This window comes from Halichoerus grypus, chromosome 5 (genome assembly GCF_964656455.1).
Source record: "Halichoerus grypus chromosome 5, mHalGry1.hap1.1, whole genome shotgun sequence".
NCBI lineage: Eukaryota > Metazoa > Chordata > Mammalia > Carnivora > Phocidae > Halichoerus > Halichoerus grypus.
The window spans coordinates 161,221,183-161,243,304 of record NC_135716.1 but is presented as its reverse complement, the minus strand read 5'-3'; positions in this window follow the sequence as shown (position 1 = coordinate 161,243,304).

The window sequence follows — 22,122 nt, the reverse complement described above, 5'->3', positions numbered from 1 at the left end:
TCAATCATTTCACTTCTCTAAGTCTCTGTTCTATCATCTATAATATGCAGACGGCATTGCCTGCCACACAACAAGACATAAAAACAAGAGAAAGCACAAGACTGTCCCTGGATCCTAGCAGTCATGCAATAAAATTAAGCTCAGCCTCCAGCAAGGCTATCATACGTCCTTCTTCCTCAAGGGAGCCCTCCTTGATTTCTCCAGCCAGTCCCCATTGATGATCTCTACCTCAGGAAACTGAACCACTGCTTAGTATGAGCCTATTTCATCTCCCCAGTGAGTCTCTAAGGATCACCAGGAAGTCACTTTTATTCCCCATGGGCCTAGCCCATCATTCACTTTGTCTATGAAATGAGGGACTGAGTTAGACTTGGCAGAAAGTAGGCTGTTTGTGCATAAGAAGGGCATGATCCAAGAGGCTGAGGTCCTCTTCCAAGAGATTCTCCCCCAGCCAGGGTGAAAGGGCAGATCTGTGGGTTAGAGGGTAGTCTCTTATAGCCAGCCCAACCTGAAGGTTCTAGAAGCCTGTGCTTCCAGTAGGTATTCCCTACCTGTCCTAGCTTGGAAAGGTGAGAGAAGAAAGGTTTAGATGAGCGAGGAGGGTATCCTTCCTTCCCTTCCCTCGAAGTTCATCCATTCTGAGCTTGGTCTGGGGTCTGAGGTCAGGCCAGGGACTTGGCTCTTGGACAAGACTGGGGTTGGGTCCTACGCTTCTGGCCACATAAACACAAAGGCAAATGGGCTGTGGTTTAAGGATGAGAACACTGTCATGGGAATGGGGCCACACACAGAGTGGGGTGGGGGCAGGGCAGTAGGGTGAAGAGTTATGGAGGAAGAGTGGCTATAAGCTCCAACCCACCTGTACTCGTTTCCTAGGCCTTTCGTCACAAAGCACCACAGACTGGGTGGCTTCAACAGAAACCTATTCTCTCACAGTCCGGAGCCTGGAAGTCCGAGATCAAGGTGTCTGCAGGGTCGGTTCCTTCTGGGGGCTGAGGCAAAGTCTGTTCGAGGCCTCTCTCCCAGCTTCTGGTGGGTTGCTGGCCACCTTTGACATTCCTTGGCTTATAGAAGCATCACCCCCATCTCTGCCTTCATCTTCACATGGCATTCTCCCTCTGTGTGTGTCTGTCTCTGTGTCCACATTTTTTCATAAGGACATCAGCCATATTGGATTTTAAGGCCATTCTAACGACTTCATTTTAGCTTGATGACCTCTGTAAAGACCCTATTTCCAAATAAGGTCACATTCTGAGGTTCTAGAGGTTAGGACTTCAGCATACCTCTTTGGGGGGAACACAACCCACACCGCCACCCCACCAGCCCCACTTCACCTCTAAGCACTAGCGGGGCGAGGCCAAGGAGAATGTTCAGTATGTACTGGACTCGGGCATCTCCTTGGTGATGTGGGCCTGGATGGAACCCAGCACATTCCACGTCGCTTCTTCCTCCCACCTGCCTATTCCTCACCACCACCAAAATCTAAGATGGTAACAGGCAATTCTCAGTCACAGAAAGAGTCATAGGAGGCTTGACTCCCGCCTCCCACTCCTCACACTGACTTGACTCTGGCCCTTGTCCCTCTCTGGGCCTCAGCTGAAAAACAGGTATGTGGCAATTAGGTATGAGGAGCATTGCAGGAAGTAACCTGTGACTAATCACTGGTCTAAAGCTCGTGAGTGATGTGCTATTTTCATCAATCAGAACGGGTTCCAGTTTGTTCCTATATAAGATCAGTTCCAGTCACTTGAATTCACATTGCCTTCCTGAGTAGGAAAGAAAGGGACGGGGTTATGTGGAGTGCAGTGGGAATTTTGCATAACCCAAGGTCATCTTATCTATGACCCACGGGAGCATGTGAACATCATGGGCTGCACATAAACAGAGCTGTCGGGCTGGGTGATGTCAAACCCCTTCCCAAGCTAACGTGCTGGCTCTAACGTCCTGGCTTACTGGCCACTGGGGTGCTGACCTCATGATTCTACCACCAGCCTCCAGTGCCTCCGCTGAGGATCCTTTGTTTCCGTTTTACACTAACCTCAGCATGACCGCTGACGTTTGTAGGAAGGGATCTCCATCACGGGTCGTTAGAACTTCTTTTTCTACCTTACAACTTCCCCCACCAGCCCTGGCTCTGACCCCAGTGCCACACCAGGCTCAACCATTCTGTCCTTCCGTGCAAGCACTGTAACCACAGACAGACAGCCACCAGGCTGGTCCTGAGTCTGCTCTTCTCCTATTCTTCTAGCTGACTCTGATTTCCCGAACTCCCTGGCCAATCAGCAATCTGTCTACTTTCCTCTTAAAATGCGCCTCACTCTCCTGGGTGCTAGACATGATGGTCAAGGTGGTCAGGGTCCAGATTATCACCTCTCTTGACTCAAAACTTCTACCTCTATTAATGCAATGTAGGATTATATAAACTTGTCTATTTTCTTCTCTTTTCCATATATAGAAATTTTTTTCAGATTATAAAAGCATGCATGATCATTGTAGACAATGAGATCCCACCATGCAGGCATAATAACTATTAATATTCAGAAATAATTCCTTTCAGGCTCTTCCGTGAATATTTTTAAATAAAATCTGAATGAAGGTGTACCTACAGTTTTGTATTCTTTTTTCATTTTACATAAATCATAAGCCTTTTCCCCCATGTCATCAAGTTGGATACACTACTTAATCGCTTTATCATTATCTACTTAACCATGACCCTGATATTGGATCTTTAAGTTGTTTGCAATTAATTATCCTCTACTATAAATTGTACTGTGATGTAGACGCCTGAACATAAGTGTTTTCCAAATTGCCTATTTCCTTAAAAGAAAGACATTCCAAGAAGTGAAATTACTGGGTCAAAGGTCCAGTAATTTTAAAGGTCCATTTTCATTTTAAAAAGTTAGGGGCTTTTTTTCTGATTGTGGAAGTAATTCACTGTGGATGATTCAGAAATGCAGAAAGGCACAAGCAAATCCTAAGAAGGAAAGGCACCAGCCACCTCTGCGTGGGGGAGAAGGTGGAGCTGAAAACAGGAGAGCTGACTGAAGGCCCAGGGCACAGAGGATCCTCCTTCCCCCATCCTTAGAGAAATGGGAGCTTGTTCTCAGGAGACAACAAAGCAGAGGTGCAGGGGGAGACACCATGCAGAGTGCAGGGTGGGAGTAGCATAAAGGACACAGGGGAATTGAATGGAAGTTTACATACTCAACAGTGAGACCCTCTTTCCCCCCACAGCTGGCTCCCAGAATGCTGGTTCTAGATGAGGCTATAAAAAGAGAACCTGATTTAGACTGCAGGCCCTGGAAGGCTGCCTTGAGGAAGTGAGCCTCAGCACCCGAAAGGTGAGGAGGGATGCTCAGGGAAGAGATGGGGAGAGCATCCCAGGCAGAGGGAACAGCATTCTCCAGGCTCCGAAAGAAGGGGGCTTGATATATTATTCATTGCTCAGGACTTTTTTCTATATGATCTGCAAGTTCCTTTCCAGAAAAAAAAAAAAGTTTTATATATTCAATTGCATTGTATGAAAGTGCCCAATGCAAGGCACCTGCACTAACATTATTAAAAATTTTTAATTCCCCTGTTAATTATTAATCAGAAAAAAAATATGATATCACCTTTTAACACATAAGCCCTGATTACTGGTGAGGCTGGACATTTTAAAACTACTTCTTCAGCACTTATGTTTCTTCTGTGGATTTTCTTTGCCCATTCTTCTCTCGGGTTTTGGTGTTTTCTGATCAGTTTGTTTAAGCTCTTTATCGAGAGAGGATATCAACTCTTTATCGGGCATGTTGGTTATAAAAAATTTCCTTAGTGTGTTATTTTGTCCTTTCTAATCTCTATGTAGTCAAATTTATCAATTTCTTTCTGTATAATAATTTCAAGTTTATACTGTTTCCCTTCTCTAGAATTATTTTTCAGCTTCTAATGTTTGACCTGTCTGGAACATAATAGGAGACAAATAAATAATTGTTGAATAATATAAAGAATGAACAAATAAATTAATTTTAGCATATAAGGTGAGGTGCTAACTTTTTTCCCCCACTAACTAATGATTCCAGCAGCACTTACTGAATGATCCTTCCTACGCTAATTTGTGATACCAGCTTGACCATACACTACATTTGTATACATGAAACAATCCATTTCTGGACTACCTAAAATGTCATTCCATTGATTTATTAATTTATATGATACTAACACTCTTTGCATTAGTGTAGCTTTGTAACACATTCTAAAATCTGGTAGAATACCTTCTTTTCTTATTTTTTTACTTCTCTTCAGAATCCTGAAATCCATGTATAAATTCTCTAGGCAGGTGTTTGGAAGATCTGCTCAGTGGAATCTGACAGACCCATAAGAAAAGACCTAAAGATGTGGTCAGTAAGGGTTGCCGAAGGAAACAGACTACTCCATGGCCGTGAGATGAAGAGCAGTCAGAAAGCCCCACCCATTCACTCTGAGCATCCCAGATTTTTTTGGTGACCCTTCCTTAATATGAGCACACAGCCAAGAATGCCAAGCATTTGAGGAAAACACCTTATATGAAAGAGTCTGAAACAAACTACTGAGTGCAAATTTTCAGAACACAGGAGACAAAGAGATGAGCCTACAAGTCTGCAGAGAGATAACAGAGTTCTATATGTGGTCTCAAGAATCAAAATAGCATCACACTTTGCAACAACACTGGAAGCTACAGGACGATGGATGTCTTCAAAATTCTGAGGAAAGTGAGGAAGGAAAATTCAACCTGGAATTCTATACCCAGGCCAACGACTGATTTAGGTAGACTATACACTCTGCAATTGTTTTAATAGCATGATTCCTTGGGGCGCCTGGGTGGCTCAGTCGTTAAGCGTCTGCCTTCGGCTCAGGTCATGATCCCAGGGTCCTGGGATCGAGCCCCACATCGGGCTCCCTGCTTGGCGGGAAGCCTGCTTCTCCCTCTCCCTCTCCCCCTGCTTGTGTTCCTGCTCTCGCTGTGTCTCTCTCTGTCAAATAAATAAATAAAATCTTTAAAAAAAAAAAAAATAGCATGATTCCTTGAAGGTTTGAACAAACTTGCCTTTAAAGCCAGTTGGACTCGATGTCTTTTTTTTTTTTTTTTTGCCGTCACTTATTATTTTTTTATTTTAATTCCAGTACAGTTAACATACAGGTGTGTGGTAGAGTGATTCAACACTTCCATACATCACCCAGTGCTCATCCCAATAAGTGCCCTCCTTAATCCCATTCCCCTATTTCACCCGTCCCCCCACCCCCCTCCCCTCTGGTAACCTTCTGTTTGTTCTCTATAGTTGAGTCTGTTTCTTGATTTGTCATTCCCTCTCTCTTTTTTTTCTTCTGCTCATCTGTTTTCTTAAATTCCACATGTCATTGAAATCATATGGTATTTGTCTTTGACTGACTTATTTTGCTTAGCATTAGACCCTCTAGATCCATCTATCATTGCAAATGGCAAAATTTCCTTCCTTTTATGGCTGAATAATATTCCATTTTATATTTATACCACTTCTTCTTGATCCATTCATCTGTCGATGGACACTTGGGCTGCCTCCATAATTTGGCTATTGTAAATAATGCTGCAATAAACATAGGAGTGCATGTATCCCTTTGAGTTAGTGTTTTTGCACTTTTTGGATAAATACCCAGTAGTGAAATTACTTGTTCAGAGGGTAGTTCTATTTTTAACTTTTTGAGGAACATCCATACTCTTTTCCACAGTAGCTGCACCAGTTTGCATTCTCACCAACTGTGCACGAAGGTTCCTTTTTCTCCACATCCTCCCCAACTCTTACGTCTTTAGTCTTTGATTTTAGCCATTCTGACAGGTGTGAGGTGGTATCTCATTGTAGTTTTGGTTTGCATTTCCCTGATGATGAGTGATGTTGAGCATCTTTTCATGTGTCTGTTGGCCATCTGTATGTCATTTTTGGAGAAATGTCCATTCATGTCTTCTGCCCATTTTTTAATTGGATTATATGCTTTTTTGGTGTTGAGTTGTATAAGTTCTTTATATATTTTGGATACTAACCCTTTATCAGATATGTCATTTGTAAATATCTTTTCTCATTCAGTAGGTTGCTTTTGAGTGTTGTTGTTTCCTTCATTGTGCAGAAGTTTTTCATTTTTATGTAGTCCCAATAGTTTATTTTTGTTTTTATTTCCCTTGCCTCAGGAGACAAATCTAGAAAAATGTTGCTACAGCCGACGTCAAAGAAATTACTGCCTGTGCTCTCTTTTAGGATTTTTATGGTCTTGGATCTCACATTTAGGTCTTTAACCCATTTTGAGTTTATTTTTGTGTATGGTGTAAGAAAGTAGGCCAGTTTCATTCATTTGCATGTAGCTGTCCAGTTTTCCCAACAACATTTGTTGAAGAGACTGTCTTCTTCCCATTAGATATTCTTCCCTGCTTTGTCAAAGATTAATTGATCATATAATTGTGGGTTTATTTCTGGGTTTTCTATTCTGTTCGATTGATTTATGTGTCTATTTTTGTGCCAGGATCATACTGTTTTGATTATATTACTTTGTAATATAACTTGAAGTCTGGAATTGTGATATCTCCATTTTTGCTTTCTTTTTTCAAGATTACTTCAGCTATTTGGGGTCTTTTGTTGTTCCATACAAATTTTAGGATTGTTTGTTGAGGTTCTTTGAAAAACACTGTTGGTATTTTGATAGGGATTGCATGAAATCTGTAGATTGCTTTGGGTAGTATAGACATTTTAACAATATGTGTCCTTCCAATCCATGAGCATGAGATTTCTTTCCATTTCTTTGTGTCATCTTCAATTTCTCTCATCAATGTTTTAGAGTTTTCAGAATACAGGTCTTTCACTTCTTTGGTTAGCTTTATTCCTAGGTATCTTATTATTTTTGGTGCAATTGTAAATGGGAGGGTTTTCTTAATTTCTCTTTCTACTGCTTCATTATTAGTGTATAGAAATACAAAACATTTCTAAACATTGGTTTTGTATCTGTGACTTTACTGAATTCGTTTATCAGTTCTAATACATTTTTGGTGGTCTTTCATCTTTTTTTTTTTTTTAGATTTATTTATTTATTTATTTGACAGAGAGAGACACAGAGAGAGAGGGAACATAAGCAGGGGGAGTGGGAGAGGGAAAAGCAGGCTCCCCGCCAAGCAGGGAGCCCGAAGCGGGGCTCGATGCCAGGGCCCTGGGATCATGACCTGAGCTGAAGGCAGACGCTTAACGACTGAGCCACCCAGGCGCCCCAGGTTTTCTTTTTTTTAAGATTTTATTTATTTATGTATTTATTTATTTATTTATTTATTTGAGAGAGAGAGAGCACAAGCAGGGGGAGTGGCAGGCAGAGGGAGAAGCAAACTCACCACTGAGCAAGGAGCCCAATGTGGGCCTCGATCCCAGGACCCTGGGATCACGAACTGAGCCGAAGGCAGATGCCTAACTGAATGAGCCACCCAGGTGCCCCCAGGTTTTCTATATATAGTCATGTCATCTGCAAATAGTGAAAGCTTTACTTCTTCCTTACCAGTTTGGATGCCTTTTATTTCTTTTTCTTGTCTAATTACTGTGTCTAGGACTTCCGGTGCTATTTTGAATCAAAGTGGTGAGAGTGGACATCCATGTCTTGTTCCTGTCCTTAGGGGAAAAGCTCTCAGTTTTTCCCCATTGAGTATGATGTTCGCTGTGGGTTTTTCATATATAGCCTTTATTATGTTGAGGTATTTTCCTTCTAAATCTACTTTGTTGAAGATTTTTATCACGAACAGACATTGCACTTTGTCAAATGTTTTTTCTGCATCTATTGAAATGACCATATGGTTTTTATCCTTTCTCTCATTGATGTGATGTATCACATTGATTGATTTGCAAATATTGAACCACCCTTGAAGTCCAGGAATAAATCCCACTTGCTCAATGGTGAATGATTTTTTCAATGTATTGTGGGATTCAGTTTGCTAGTATTTTGTTGAGGATTTTTATATCTATGTTCATCAGAGATATTGGCCTATAGTTATCTTTTTTTGTGGTGTCTTTATCTGGTTTTGGTATTAGGGTGATATTGGCCTCATAGAAGGAATTGGAAGTTGTCCTTCCTCTTCTATTTTTTGGAACAGTTGAGAAGAATAAGTAACTCTTCTTTCAATGCCTTTTTATGTCATTCTTTAAATTTTTTTTTTACTGTCTCCAGCAACTATTTGCCTACTCAGATTACCTTCTTCATGAATCTTAGTACTTTATATTTTCCCACAAAAAAAGAAAAAGAGAAAAGAAAATGCTATTTGAATTAGGTGCTTGGGCAGCCTTAGGTAATCATGCCATCTATTTTCACTTTGCTTACACTTCAGCTAAAAGCCCTAAATAAGATTGTTCCTTGGCTTCTTTGTGTGCCATGTGGAGAAATTTTGTATCAGAGTTATACTAGTTTGGTGGGCTGCCACTAAGCTATTACTAACCATGAGCTTATGTAATTGGGAATTTGGGCAATAAAAGTGACACATCTGAAATCTACAACAGCAAAATGTCAGCATGTCCACTTCAGCCCATTATGCCAACTGACAAGAACCATCCTCTTAAATCTGGATTCTCATCCAGAGTATTAGCCACTCTTCGCTTTGATAAATCCGATTTATCCTTCATCTGGTAAGTCTGAGAGTTTAATACAATTAAGTGGCTTTCCCTGGTGCAGTCAACATTTCTTCCTGGGTCTGTATGTTTAGGGTCTTTGTTAAGTGCAAAGTACTATTTCTAAAAGACCATACCCCTTGCTCCACCCCACTCTACAGGAGGGAAGGCAGCACAGAACAGCAAAGTATCACAGAGAATCTGAGGGTGTGGGAGACCTGATTACCTAGGCCATGTCCTGAGCTCAGAGAATCTCAATCAGCCCAGCTTGGCTGTGACCCAGAGGATCTCTAAGAGCAGAAACAGAAACTCAAGGGTTGGGGGATGGTGGATTTTTACAAGGGGAATGAGGGACAGACATGGAAAGTCAAGTTCAGGTTCAGCACAGGACCCATAAAGCTTCTCAAGACCAGATGCCCAGGCATTAGGTTAGGACTACAGGTGCCCAACCCAAGCTTTAGCTATAGGAAAAATCATTCTCAGCCTTACAGCAGTCAGTCCCTGCAAAGAACAAAACACAGTATGGCAGGGAGCCCAGGTAGCTTCCCGTGATTGGCTTGAAAGAGGCCCCCAGAGGAACTGAGAGATAAGAGCAGGTTGTATCTGAGCCAGACATACCTAGAGTAGAGACAATGAGGGGACAAGCCTAGAACACCAACCCATCAGTAACATCAGTAGAAGTTTTGACACTATTTCCAAGTGAGATTATACATACAATTGTGCTTTAGCATGTCTGTCAAAAACATTCAAAATTTACATCTTTGAAACATACCACAAATGTAATATACAATTATTTACTATCTAATAAGCAAGAGCCTCAAGAAGTAAAAGTAGCCCGGGATTTTCAACTCCCGAAAAGATTTGAAAAGAGAAACCTGGACTAAGGATTTAAATAATCTGAGTTTCTAGGTCTCCTCCACTAGACCATGAGATCCCTGAGGGCCTGTACTATGCATCTACAAAACCCGCAATCGGGAAATTCCCACAAAAAGTATACATTTTCTGAACCAGAAAAAATGACTTCATTAAGGTTTATAGAATTTAATTGAACTGAACTCAGAGATTCTGACAGGGCACAGCAGGAACACTTTCAAAAGAGTAAAGTCCATGAGCTTATCTGCAATATATGAAGAAGTAGAGAGCAAGAGATTTACAACCAATTTAAGAGAACTCCAAGATATTGCATGAAGGCAGGTAAATGTCACAAAAGGAAAGGAAAGGAAGCTACATCCATGGAGCATGGGGCAGAGGTAGGGGGAAATGGGGCAGAGACCTAGGCAGATAAGAGAAGTTCAGCCACCTCTGAACAGGCAACCAAACCCTTCCCAGTGTGGAAGGAGCCCTAGGAGAAACTGAAGACTGGGTCTACCTCCCATCATGGAAGCTGAAGTGAAGAGAAAACACTTTTTCCCTGGAACCTAGCAACCAGAGACCATAATTTAAGCTCAGTCAATCAGATGTTTCTGCCCAGGACCCTCCTGGAAGGGTTGCCTAGACACAGGACAGGTAGAGATGAGCCCAGTGGTATGATGATGTCTTAGTCAGTGTGGGCTGCTATAACAAAAATACCATAAACTAGGTAGCTTAAACAATTGTTTATTTCTCACAGTTCTGGAGGCCAGCAAGTCAGAGGTCAGAGGGCCAGCCTACTCTTTAATAATGATATGGGAACAGGAGACAAGGTTTTGGGTCCAATTGTGGCAGAGTTGGAACTGAGACTCCTGATAAAGCCAATAGTATCTCTCTCAATCTCTCTCTCTCAGCCCTGGTGCTAGTAGCGGGGGATAATGCCTCCCTTGAGATTTAGTAACCACAAACTTGTTCTCACACAAGTATGGAGTTCAATTTCTGCTCTTTGTGACAGCCAGATACCCCAAGCTCAGAAATTAACATGATGAGTAGTCTTTAACCAACATGAGCCTTAGGGCACCCGGAAGAAACTGAAAGTCACTCTTGAGGGATGTTTCCTCAAGCAAAGCCACATGGAAATCCCATAGAAAAAGCCCCACTATATATGAACACACAATCCAAAATTACAAAACACACAAGAAAATAATGCACTATGAATTAGAATAAGCAAAACAACATACAAAAGAATATGACCCCCCAAAACTTCGAATCATTGAACCATTGGATAGGTTCAACAGATTGAATTGTGATAGATTGAATTATTGGCCCCAGTACTTTATCCCTCCTTGCATCTACACCCTTGCAATGGCCTTATCAAAGGCAGAGTGTACTTTTACACCCCTTAACTTAGAGCTTAAGTAGATGCCTTGTTTTGACCAATGGCATGTGGAGGAAGTAACCATGGATCAGTTCCCAGACTAAGCCTTAAGCAGCCTCATATATTTCTGTTTGTCCTTTTGTGTCTCTTCAATCATCATGAGAAACTCCTCCCTTCAGTGGCTGTTGCCCTTTCAGCCAGGGCCCTGAATAAACACTCTAGAAGCAAAGCTGCCCCAGCTGACCACAGATCTTCAGTGAGAAGTGGAGCCATGCCAGCCGCCACAGTGTTAAGCAGAGGCACCCAGTTGAGCCTAGCCTCGCTCTGCAGAGCTGTCCCAGCCAATCAACAGATGCATAAGAAGGCCACTAAGTTTTGGGGTGATAACTTACACAATATTATAGGTAAGTTATACAAATAAATATGTTTAAAATGATTAAGAAAAAAACAAAAAGAAATAAAAAGTGAGCAAAAAAGATAATGTTAAGAAATTAAGGTCCACACATTTTAAAGAACTAAATCAAACTTACAGAACAATTTTTAGAAGTTATTGAAATTTAAAACTAATGGAGAATTGTGCTTCTACTCACAAAGAATCAACTGCTATGAAAAAACCCCTCCCATTATAAACAACTAGAAAACTCAAATAAAATATATGAATAACTCCTTTGGACTTTGAGCAAGAGACAGTAAAGGATTATCATCCCTGAGAGAAAGGAAATAACAAGGTGAGCACTATGATTGCCCCAGTTCACTGTGTGGAAACAGTTTTCAGGCTTCAGAGCAGAGAAGCAGGTCAGATGGAGACCAACAGTCTTGCTGAATTGAAGAGAAAGAGACCAGAGTTAAGGGAAGCCAAGACAGGTAGGCTGTCTAGGGCAGAGTACCACAGAAGATGGAGCTTCACAGAGAAAGAACTCCAGAGATCCTCAGAAGGGTCCTTTGAGTCCATGGTGAGTCCATGCATCCTATGAAGACAAGTCAAGAATCACTGGAAAACTCTAAGCTGAACAAATCCTGGAAACCTCCACAGGTCTGGGAACAGTTCACGTTTCCACCTACCAGATTGGAGAGACCACATAAATCATGAGGCAATGAAAAAATTCCCACCAAGGGCATTGCATAGTAGTGGATTTACATTTGCTGCACACTAAAGGGTCCTCTGGACCCACCCTAACAAAACTTAAAGGTAAGCTTCACAGGGATCTAACTAATCCCAAGTAATTTAGTTGTATGCTAGAACAATTTGAACTTTGTTGAAAGGAATACAATTCAATAAGAATTACCAGGCATGCAAAGAAGCATGAAAATGTAACCAATAACTGGGAGAACTTTTAATAAATAGAAACAGACCCAATAATTATAGAATGAAAGAATTACCCAAAAAGTGAGTTAAAAGAGTTATTTTATATATATATAAGATTATTTTATATATATATAAGATTATATATCTTATATATATAAAGTTATAAAGTTATGCTCAAGGATATAAAGGAAGGAGCACCTGGGTGGCTCAGTCGTTAAGCGTCTGCCTTCGGCTCAGGTCATGATCCCAGGGTGCTGGGATCGAGTCCTGCATCAGGCACCCTGCTCAGTAGGAAGCCTGCTTCTCCCTCTCCCACTCCCTGCTTGTGTTCCCTCTCTCGCTGTGTCTCTCTCTATCAAATAAATAAAAGAAAAAAATCTTAAAAAAAAAAAAAGGATATAAAGGAAAACATGAACATACTGAAGACAACAATGGAAAAAAATTTTTTTTAAGATTTTGGTTTTTTATTATTTATTTGAGGGAGAGAGAGTGAGAGAGCATGAGAGGGGGGAGGGTCAGAAGGAGAAGCAGACTCCCTGCTGAGCAGGGAGCCTGATGCGGAACTCGATCCTGGGATGCCAGGATCATGACCTAAGCTGAAGGCATCCCTGGAAAATATTTTTTAAAGATCAAAATGGAACTTATATAGAAAAAATGCAAATCTGAAATTTTTTAATACACTGGATGAGATTTACACAGATTAGACACTGTAGTAAAAATTATGAGTAAAACTGGAGACATACCAAGAGAAACTATTCAAAATGAAGTACAAAAGAAACACTGGAAAAAAAAAAATTGAGCAGAGTCCCACCACCTATGGGATAATATCAAGTAGTCTAACAAAGAAGTGGGAAAATACTAGAAGTAGAAAGAAAGGAGACAGAAAAAATATTGAAGGAAGAAAATGACCGAAAAAATTGAAGTTGATGAAAGCCATAAACATCTCAATGAAAAAGCACAATGAAACACAAGAAGAATAAATATAATTACACCAAGGTACATCAAAATCAAATAGTTGAAAACCAGAGATACAGAGAAAATCTTAATAGTATCCACAACTTTTTTTAAAAAGCATTACATGTAAAAGAACAAAAGATGAGAGAAAATTTCTCATCAAAAACTAAGCAAGCCAAAGAAAAATGGAACAATATTTTTAAAGTTAAAAAAAAATATCAGTGTACTCCTTAGTCCCCATCACTTATTTTACCCATTGAGAAGTACACTTATCATGATGGGGAAAGAGAGAGAGAGAGAAAAGGGAATTGGTTTGGGGAAGGTATGCAGGTCCATTTCAACTGAATCAAGAAATTGTTATATTTTTTTAATTATCTACAATACATAAGTATTAACATTTGTTAAATACTGGGAATGGATTCCCGGGCACTCTACTATCCTATATATTTCTAAATGTTTGAAATGTTTCCTAATAAAGAATGATAAGTAATAATAAATAAAAACAAAACAACAACAATAAAAAGAACTATTAATCTAGAACTCTAAACTCAGGGAAAATAGATTTTGAAAATGAAAGTAAGACTTCCAGTTTCCAGTTCAGCATATTAGGAATTCAGAAGCCACCATTCCATCCTAACAACAAGTAAAAAGCTGAACAAACTGAAAAACCAACAACTTTCCTTGGATCTGTAAGAGAATTGAGGTCACAAGACAAACTGCTGCCCCCAAAAAAGAAAGACCAAGAGGTTAATATAGAAAATCACAACAGGGGACGCCTGGGTGGCTCAGTCAGTTAAGCGGCTGCCTTCAGCCCAGGTCATGATCCCAGGCTCCTGGGATCGAGTCCCACATCGGGCTCCTTGCTCAGCAGGGAGCCTGCTTCTCCCTCTCTCTCCCTCTGCTTGTGCTCTCTCTGTCAAATAAATAAAATCTTTAAAAAGAAAAAGAAAAAGAAAATCACAACAGATGAGACCCACCCACTGAGACCTCTGACAGAACCAGTGCCAGGGTAGGAAAACTTAAACAATAATTGACAAATTCCTAGAAACTCAGTATGGACAAGTCTGAGTCCAAAATTCCAGGGGGACAGAGTCATGGGGTGGGAAGGTCTCCACACTTCTGTGAGTTTTAACTTCAAGGGCTCAACTAAGTTCTCACAGTGAATATCAGAGAAAAATCCCCTGATGCTTCCTGCAATGGGAGGGGAAAGTAGCCGTTTTGAAATACATCAGAGAGTTCTGTTCTGAATAAGGTCTGCTCTCAGAGAAACTACTAAACCAGAACCTAATCTACCGGCATTTTATGGGAGCCAAACTGATCTGGAGGAAGAAAAATACTCAACCCTAGCCCCCTCTAGCCAACTTGTCCCACCTAATGGGGAGGAGGGGAGGTGTAGACATAGCTGAGAAGCACTGAAGTTCACAATCCAGAAACACGGCTCTAAGAGACTGAGACTAATCATAAGACTATAGAACACTTCCCCTGCACCCACACCTTACCACCACATTACTAAAGCCCTACTCATAGCAGCTCCTTTTATCCAGTACATCATGACCAGCTATCATGAGAAAAATCACAACACATACTGAAAAGCAAAAACACAGTTTGAAAAAAAAACAGAGCAAATACCAGAACCAGACATGGATATGACAAGATTTGTCAGCCTGGGAATTTAAAACAACTATGAATAATATTCTAAGGACTCTAATGGATAAAGTAGGATACAAGAATAGGTGGATAATGTAAGCAGAGAGACAGAAATTCTAAGAACGAATCAGAAAGAAAACTAGAGATCAAAAACACTGTAACCGAAATGAAAAATGCCTTTGACGGGCTTATTAGTAGACTGGACACAGCTGAGGAAAGAATCTCTGAGCTTGAAGATATCTCAATAGAAACTTCCAAAATTAAAAACAAAATGAAAAAAGACTGAAAAAAAAAGAAAAAAACAGAAGAGAATATCCAATAACTATGGGACTACTACAAAGGTGTAATATACACATAATGGGAATACTAGAAGAAGAAAGAAAGGAACACAAGAAATATGTGAAGAAATAATGACTCAGAATTTCCCCAAATTAATCAGACACCAAGCCATGGATCTAGGAGTCTCAGAGAACATGAAGCAAGATAAATACCCCTCTCCAAAAAAAAACCACTCAAACCTTTATTTTTTGATTTCCTGGGGTGAGATATTTAAAGAGTCAAGAGGAAAAAGTCACCAACCAAAAATAAAGAAGAAATACTTTCTCTGATAAACAAAAGTTGAGGAAATTGTTTACCAGTATACCTGCCATGAAAGAAATGTTGAAAGAAGTTCTTTAGAGAGAAGGAAAATTATATATGTCAGAAATTCATAAAGAAAGAAATCAGAGAAGGAATAAGTAAAGATAAAATAAAAAACCTTTATTTTTTTCTATTTTTATTTGATCTAACAGGTTTGTTCAAAAACAATAATAGCAAATATCTATTCGTGTGTGTGTGTGTGTGTGTGTGTGTGTGTGTGTGTGTTTATATAAGTGAAATGGACAGTGGGAAAGAACTGGGATTATTTCATTATCATAAGCTATTCGCACTACCCATGAAGTGGTATAATATCATAGGAAAGTGGATTTGGATTAGTTGATATTGATATTGATAGGAAAAGAATAAGACTGTCTTTGTTCACAGATGACATGATTATCTATGTAGAAAATCCAAAAGAATCAACCAAAGAAACTCCTAGAACTAACAGGCAATATAGCAAGGTTGCCAGGATACAAGTTTAATATACAACAATCAATCACTTTCCTATATACCAGCAATGAACAATTGGAATTTGAAATTAAAAACACCATACCATTTACATTAGCACCCCCCCAAATTATATATTTAGGTATAAATCTAAAAAATATGTACAAGATCTATGTGAGGAAAACTACAAAACTCTGATGAAAGAAATCAAAGAATTAAATAAATGGAGAGATATTCCATGTTCATGAATAGGAAGACTCAGTGGTATCAAGATGTCAGTTCTTCCCAACTTGATCTATAGATTAAATGCAATCCAAATCAAAATCCTAACAAGTTATTTTGTGGATACCAACAAACCAGACATAAAGTTTATAGGTAGAGGCAAAATACCCAGAAGAGCCAACATAATATTGAAAGAGAAGAACAAAGTTGGAAGACTGACACTACCCAACTTCAAGACTTACTATAACGCTGTAGGAATCAAGACAAGGTGGTATTGGAGAAAGAATAGAAAAGTAGATCAGTGAAACAGAATAGGGAGCCCAGAAATAGACCCATATAAATATTGTCAATCTTTGAAAAGGGAGCAAAGGCAATACAATAGAGAAAGGATAGCCTTTTCAACAAATGTAGTTCCATCAATTGGACATCCACATGCAAAAAAAAAAATGAATCTAGACACAGATCTTAAACTCTTCACAAGAATAAGCTCAAAATGGATCATAGATCGGGGCGCCTGGGTGGCTCAGTTGGTTAAGCGACTGCCTTCGGCTCAGGTCATGATCCTGGAGTCCCTGGATCGAGTCCCGCATCGGGCTCCCTGCTCGGCAGGGAGCCTGCTTCTCCCTCTGACCCTCCCCCCTCTCATGTGCTCTCTCTCTCTCTCTCATTCTCTCTGTCTCAAATAAATAAATAAAATCTTTAAAAAAAAAAAAAAAAATGGATCATAGATCTAAATATAAGATGCAAAATAAAACTCCTAGAAGATAACACAGGAGAAACTCTAGATAACATTGGGTTTGGCAATGACTATTTTTTTATTAACATATAATGTGTTATTTGTTTCAGGGGTACAGGTCTGTGATTCATCAGTCTTACACAATTCACAGTGCTCACCATAGCACATACCCTCCCCAGTGTCCATCACCCAGCCACCCCATCCCTCAGCCACCCCATCCCTTCCACCCTCCTCCACTCCAGGAACCCTCAGTTTGTTTCCTGAGATTACGAGTCTCTTATGGTTTGTCTCCCTCTCTGGTTTCGTCTTGTTTCATTTTTCCCTCCCTTCCCCTATGATCCTCTGTCTTGTTCTCAAATTCCTCATATCAGTGAGATCATATAATTGTCTTTCTCTGACTGACTTATTTTGCTTAGCATAATACCCTCTAGTTCCATCCATGTCATTGCAAATGGCAAGATTTCATTTTTTTTTGATGGCTGCATAATATTCCATTGTATATATATACACCACATCTTCTTTATCCATTCATCTGTTGATAGACATCTAGGCTCTTCCCATAGTTTGGCTATTGTGGACATTGCTGCTATAAACATGCCACATCAGATGTCTTAGGGAAATTAAAATGAGATACCACTACACACCTATTAGAATCCCCAAAGTCCAGAACACTAACCACTATAAACAATGTACCCCTTTGGATCACTACATTTGTATCTTTGGGGTAAATACCCAGTAGTGCAATTGCTGGGTCATAGGGTAGCTCTATTTTCAACTTTTTGAGGAACCTCCATACTGTTTTTCAGAGTGGCTTGGCAATGACTTTTTAAATAAACACCAAAGGCACATCCATAAAAGAAGTAATTAAAAAGCTAGACTTTATTAAAATTAACAATTTCTCCTCTGTGAAAGACATGGTCAAGAGAATGAAAAGATAAGCCCCAGACTGAGAAAAACTATTCACAAAAGACATCTTATAAAGAACTGTTATCCAAAATATACAAAGAACTCTTAAAACTAAGTGATAAGAAATCAACAAACCAATTTAAAAATTGGCCAAAGACCTTACCAGACATCTCACCAAAGAAGATACATAGATGGCAAATAAACATGCCACATCAGATGTCTTAGGGAAATTAAAATGAGATACCACTACACACCTATTAGAATCCCCAAAGTCCAGAACACTAACCACCAAATGTTGGTGAGAATATGGAGCAACAAAGGCTCTCATTCATTGCTGGTGGAAATGCAAAATAGTACAGCCACTTTGGAAGACAGTTTGGTGGTTTCTTATAAAACTAAATATACTCTTACTATATGACCCTGCAATTGTGGTCCTTAGTATCTACCCACATTTGAAATTTCATTTCTACATAAAAACCTGTACGTAGGGGCGCCTGGGTGGCTCAGTCGTTAAGCGTCTGCCTTTGACTCAGGTCATGATCCCAGGGTCCTGGGATCGAGCCCCGCATCGGGCTCCCTGCTCGGTGGGAAGCCTGCTTCTCCCTCTCCCACCCCCTCTGCTTGTGTTCCCTCTCTCGCTGTGTCTCTCTCTGTCAAATAAATAAATAAAATCTTTAAAAAAAAAAAAAAACCTGTACATAGATGGTTATAGCTTTATTCATAATTGCCAAAACTTGGAGACAGCTAAGATGTCCTTCAATAGGTAAATAGATAAATAAACTGTGGTACATCCAAATAATAGAATATCATTCAGCACTAAAAAGAAACAAGTTATTAAGCCATGAAAAGAGATGGATGAAACTTAAATGCATACTACTTAGTAAAATAAGTCAATCTGAAAAGATTACATACTGTATGATTTCAACCATAAGACATTCTGGAAGAGGTAAAACTATGAAGATAATAAAAACAACAGTGGTTGCCAGGAATTAGGAGGGAGAGAGGGATGAATAACCCTGAAGAGCAAAGATGAATAACAAACAGATGATTTTAGGGCAATGAAACTATTCTGTATGATACTACATGTCCTTATACAGTTGTCAAAACCCATAGAATATACAACACCAAGAGTGAACGCTAACATAAACTATAGACTTTGGGTGATAATGATGTATCAGTGCAGTTTCATCAATTATAACAAATGTACCACTCTGGTGCCACATGTTGATAGTGGGAGAGGTTTGGGGGTGGGGGCAGGAAACAGGAAGTATATGGGAACTCTCTGTACTTCCTGCTTAATTTTGTTGTGAACCTAAAACTGCTGTAAAAATATATTTTTTTGTAAGTAAAAAGGATGGAAAAAATATACCATGCAAATACTAACAGATAGTTGAGTAGCTATACTAATGTCAGACAAGATAGACTTTGAAACAAGGAATATAACCAGGGATAAGAAGGCATCTCATAATGTAGAGGCACCAATTCAAGAAGATCTATCAATCCTAAATGGATATGCATGCACTTAGTAAGAGTCTCAAAATACATGAAGCAAAACTGATAGAACTAAAGGAAGAAATAGATAAATCTGTAATTATAGCTAAAGATTTCAATCCCCTTCTTTCAGTAAATCTGATAGAAAAAATAGACCAAAAAATTTATTAAGGATATAAAAGCCTTTAACAATACTATCAACTGGAGTGCTTGGGTGGCTCAGTCAGTTAAGCATCTGACTTCAGCTCAGGTCATGATCTCGGAGGTCCTGGGGTCAAGCCCCGCATTGGGCTCCCTGCTCAGGTCTGTTTCTCCCTCTCCCTCTGCCCCTGCCCTGCTCATGTGCTCTCTCTCTCTCAAACAAATAAATTCTTAAAAAAATACTATCAACCAATTTGACCCAATTGACGTTTATACAACTTTCCACCTAACAAGAACAGAATACACACTTTTTGAGTTCACATGAAACATCATTAAGACAGATCATATTTGGGGCTATAAAACCAATCTGAATTAATTTTAAAGAATTGAAATCATCCAAAATATGTTCTCTTCACAGTGGAATTAAACTTGAAATCAACAATAGAAAGATACCTGGACAGGGCGCCTGGGTGGCTCAGTTGTTAAGCATCTGCCTTCAGCTCAGGTCATGATCCCAGGGTCCTGGGATCGAGCCCCGCATCGGGCTCCCTGCTCGGTGGGAAGCCTGCTTCTCCCTCTCCCACTCCCCCTGCTTGTGTTCCCTCTCTCTGTGTCTCTTTCTGTCAAATAAATAAATAAAATCTTTAAGAAAAAAAAAAAAAAAAGAAAGATACCTGGAAAAAAAAACAAAATATTTGGAAAATAACACACTTATAAATAAGCCTGGAGTAAAAAAAGTCACAAGGAAAATTAGAAAATATTTTAAATTGAACGACAATGAAAACACAACATAAAATTTTATGATGCAGCTCAATGGTGCTTAGATAGAAATAGATAGATGTAAATGCTTCTATTAGAAAAGAAAAAGTTCTAAAATTAATCATCTAAGCTTCTACTTTAGAGAGCTAGAAAAAAGACCAAAGTGAATCTAAATTAAAAAAAAAAAAAATAATGACAAAGATAAGATCAGAAGTCCACAAAACTAGAGAATAGATGAACAATAGTCAATGAAACCAAGTTGGTTCTTTAACAAAACATATAAGATTGATAAACAACCAGCAAGATTGATCAAAGAAAGACACAAATCACAAATATAAAATATGAAAGAGTGGTCACCGCTATAGATTCTACAAACATTAAAAGAATGATAAAGAAATATTATGAACAACTTCATGCCAACAAATTCAACAATTCAGATAAAATGGGCAAGTTCCTTGAAAGACACAAACAACCAAAGAACATTCAAGAAGAAACAAATATACAAGTGCTTCCTAAAATGTCTGCTTCTTAACTAAGCAACACTTTCTTCAGAAGTTGAGCACTAAAACCAGTAGACAGTTATCGGGAAAGAATCTGATGTTAATGAAGAGTTGATTTTCTCTACCTCTTTTGAGTTTTTTTACCTTTGATAGCTTTCTATTGAAGGTTTTGAATTTCACAGGCCTCTTGTAATCTTTGCCCTTTTAATTCCTTTGACAGTGACTCACTGTTTTTTATTTTGGCAGTGGGTAAGATAAAGAATGATCAGGTTGGTTGTCAATCATGAGTATGAAACCAGCTCCACTGGAGAAGACTTTGCTCCAGAATGTCAGAGAAAATGTCTTCACCATCCAAAAACACACAGTAACATCAATGGCAATATATATACTGCAATATATATATAGAGAGAGAGAGAACGTTTCCATAGTGAGAACGCACTGTGTCTGCCTCACTGATACCTTAAAAACTACTTCTCCTGTCTGACTGGGAGGCCTTTTAAGAAAGTTGAGAAGTTGTTAGCGACACATGAGGAAAATGTCCGCCTGAACACATTATCAAAGGGGCCAATTTCTACTGAGAAGATGAACACGAGACCAACTCTGGTTACGTTTGTCCTTTGCCCTTTGGGGACTAACAGTACAGTAGGGAAGCCATTGGGCCACAGGCTGAAAAGCACAGTTGAACAGGAGTCTGTGGTTGACAGTAAGAACATCTAGGAGACTTTGGAATTCTATAGTGACCACAGACACTCAGATGATGAGGAGCTTTGGATGGGTCCCTGGAACAACCTCCATATACCAATGATAAAACTGACCAATTTTTTAAAAAGCTATTTTTATTTTTACTTCAGTTTTTAATAAAGTGTGCTTTTTATTGTCATTGATATGGATTTTCTATCATGCACACAAGCTAAAACTTTGAACAATATGCTTTAAAGTTTAAAAAGAGACAAATTTGTACTCACATTTGTATCAAGTATTGTTTTTCTCAGAAAATATTTTTGGACAGATTCTCAATTCACTAAATAACATATCATTTAAACTTATCATTTAGCTGTTTTGTTGGGTCTTGAATTTTTTTCATTTTAATAAACAAGAAATAATATATTAAATGAAGGTGAAGAAAAAGAAGGAGGAGGAGGAGGAGAAGAAGAAGAAGAAGGAGAAGAAGAAGAAGAAGAAGAAGAAGAAGAAGAAGAAGAAGAAAGAAGAAGAAGAAGGAGAAGAAGAAGAAGAAAGAAGTAACAGGAACAGCCTTATATCTATTAAAGAAATAGAATTTGTAGTTTAAAATCCTCCTGCCAAAAAAAAACGAAAAATCAAAAACCTCCAGACCCAAATGACATCATTGGTGAATTCTATCAAACATGTAAGGAAAAAATATTTACAATTCTACACAAACTCTTCCAGAAAATAGAAAAGGAGGGAATATATACCAGCTCACTTTATGAAGCAAGCATTACTCTGATAAAAGCAACAGATAAAGAGATTCCAAGGAAAAAAAAAAGGAAGGGAGTGAGGGAAGGACG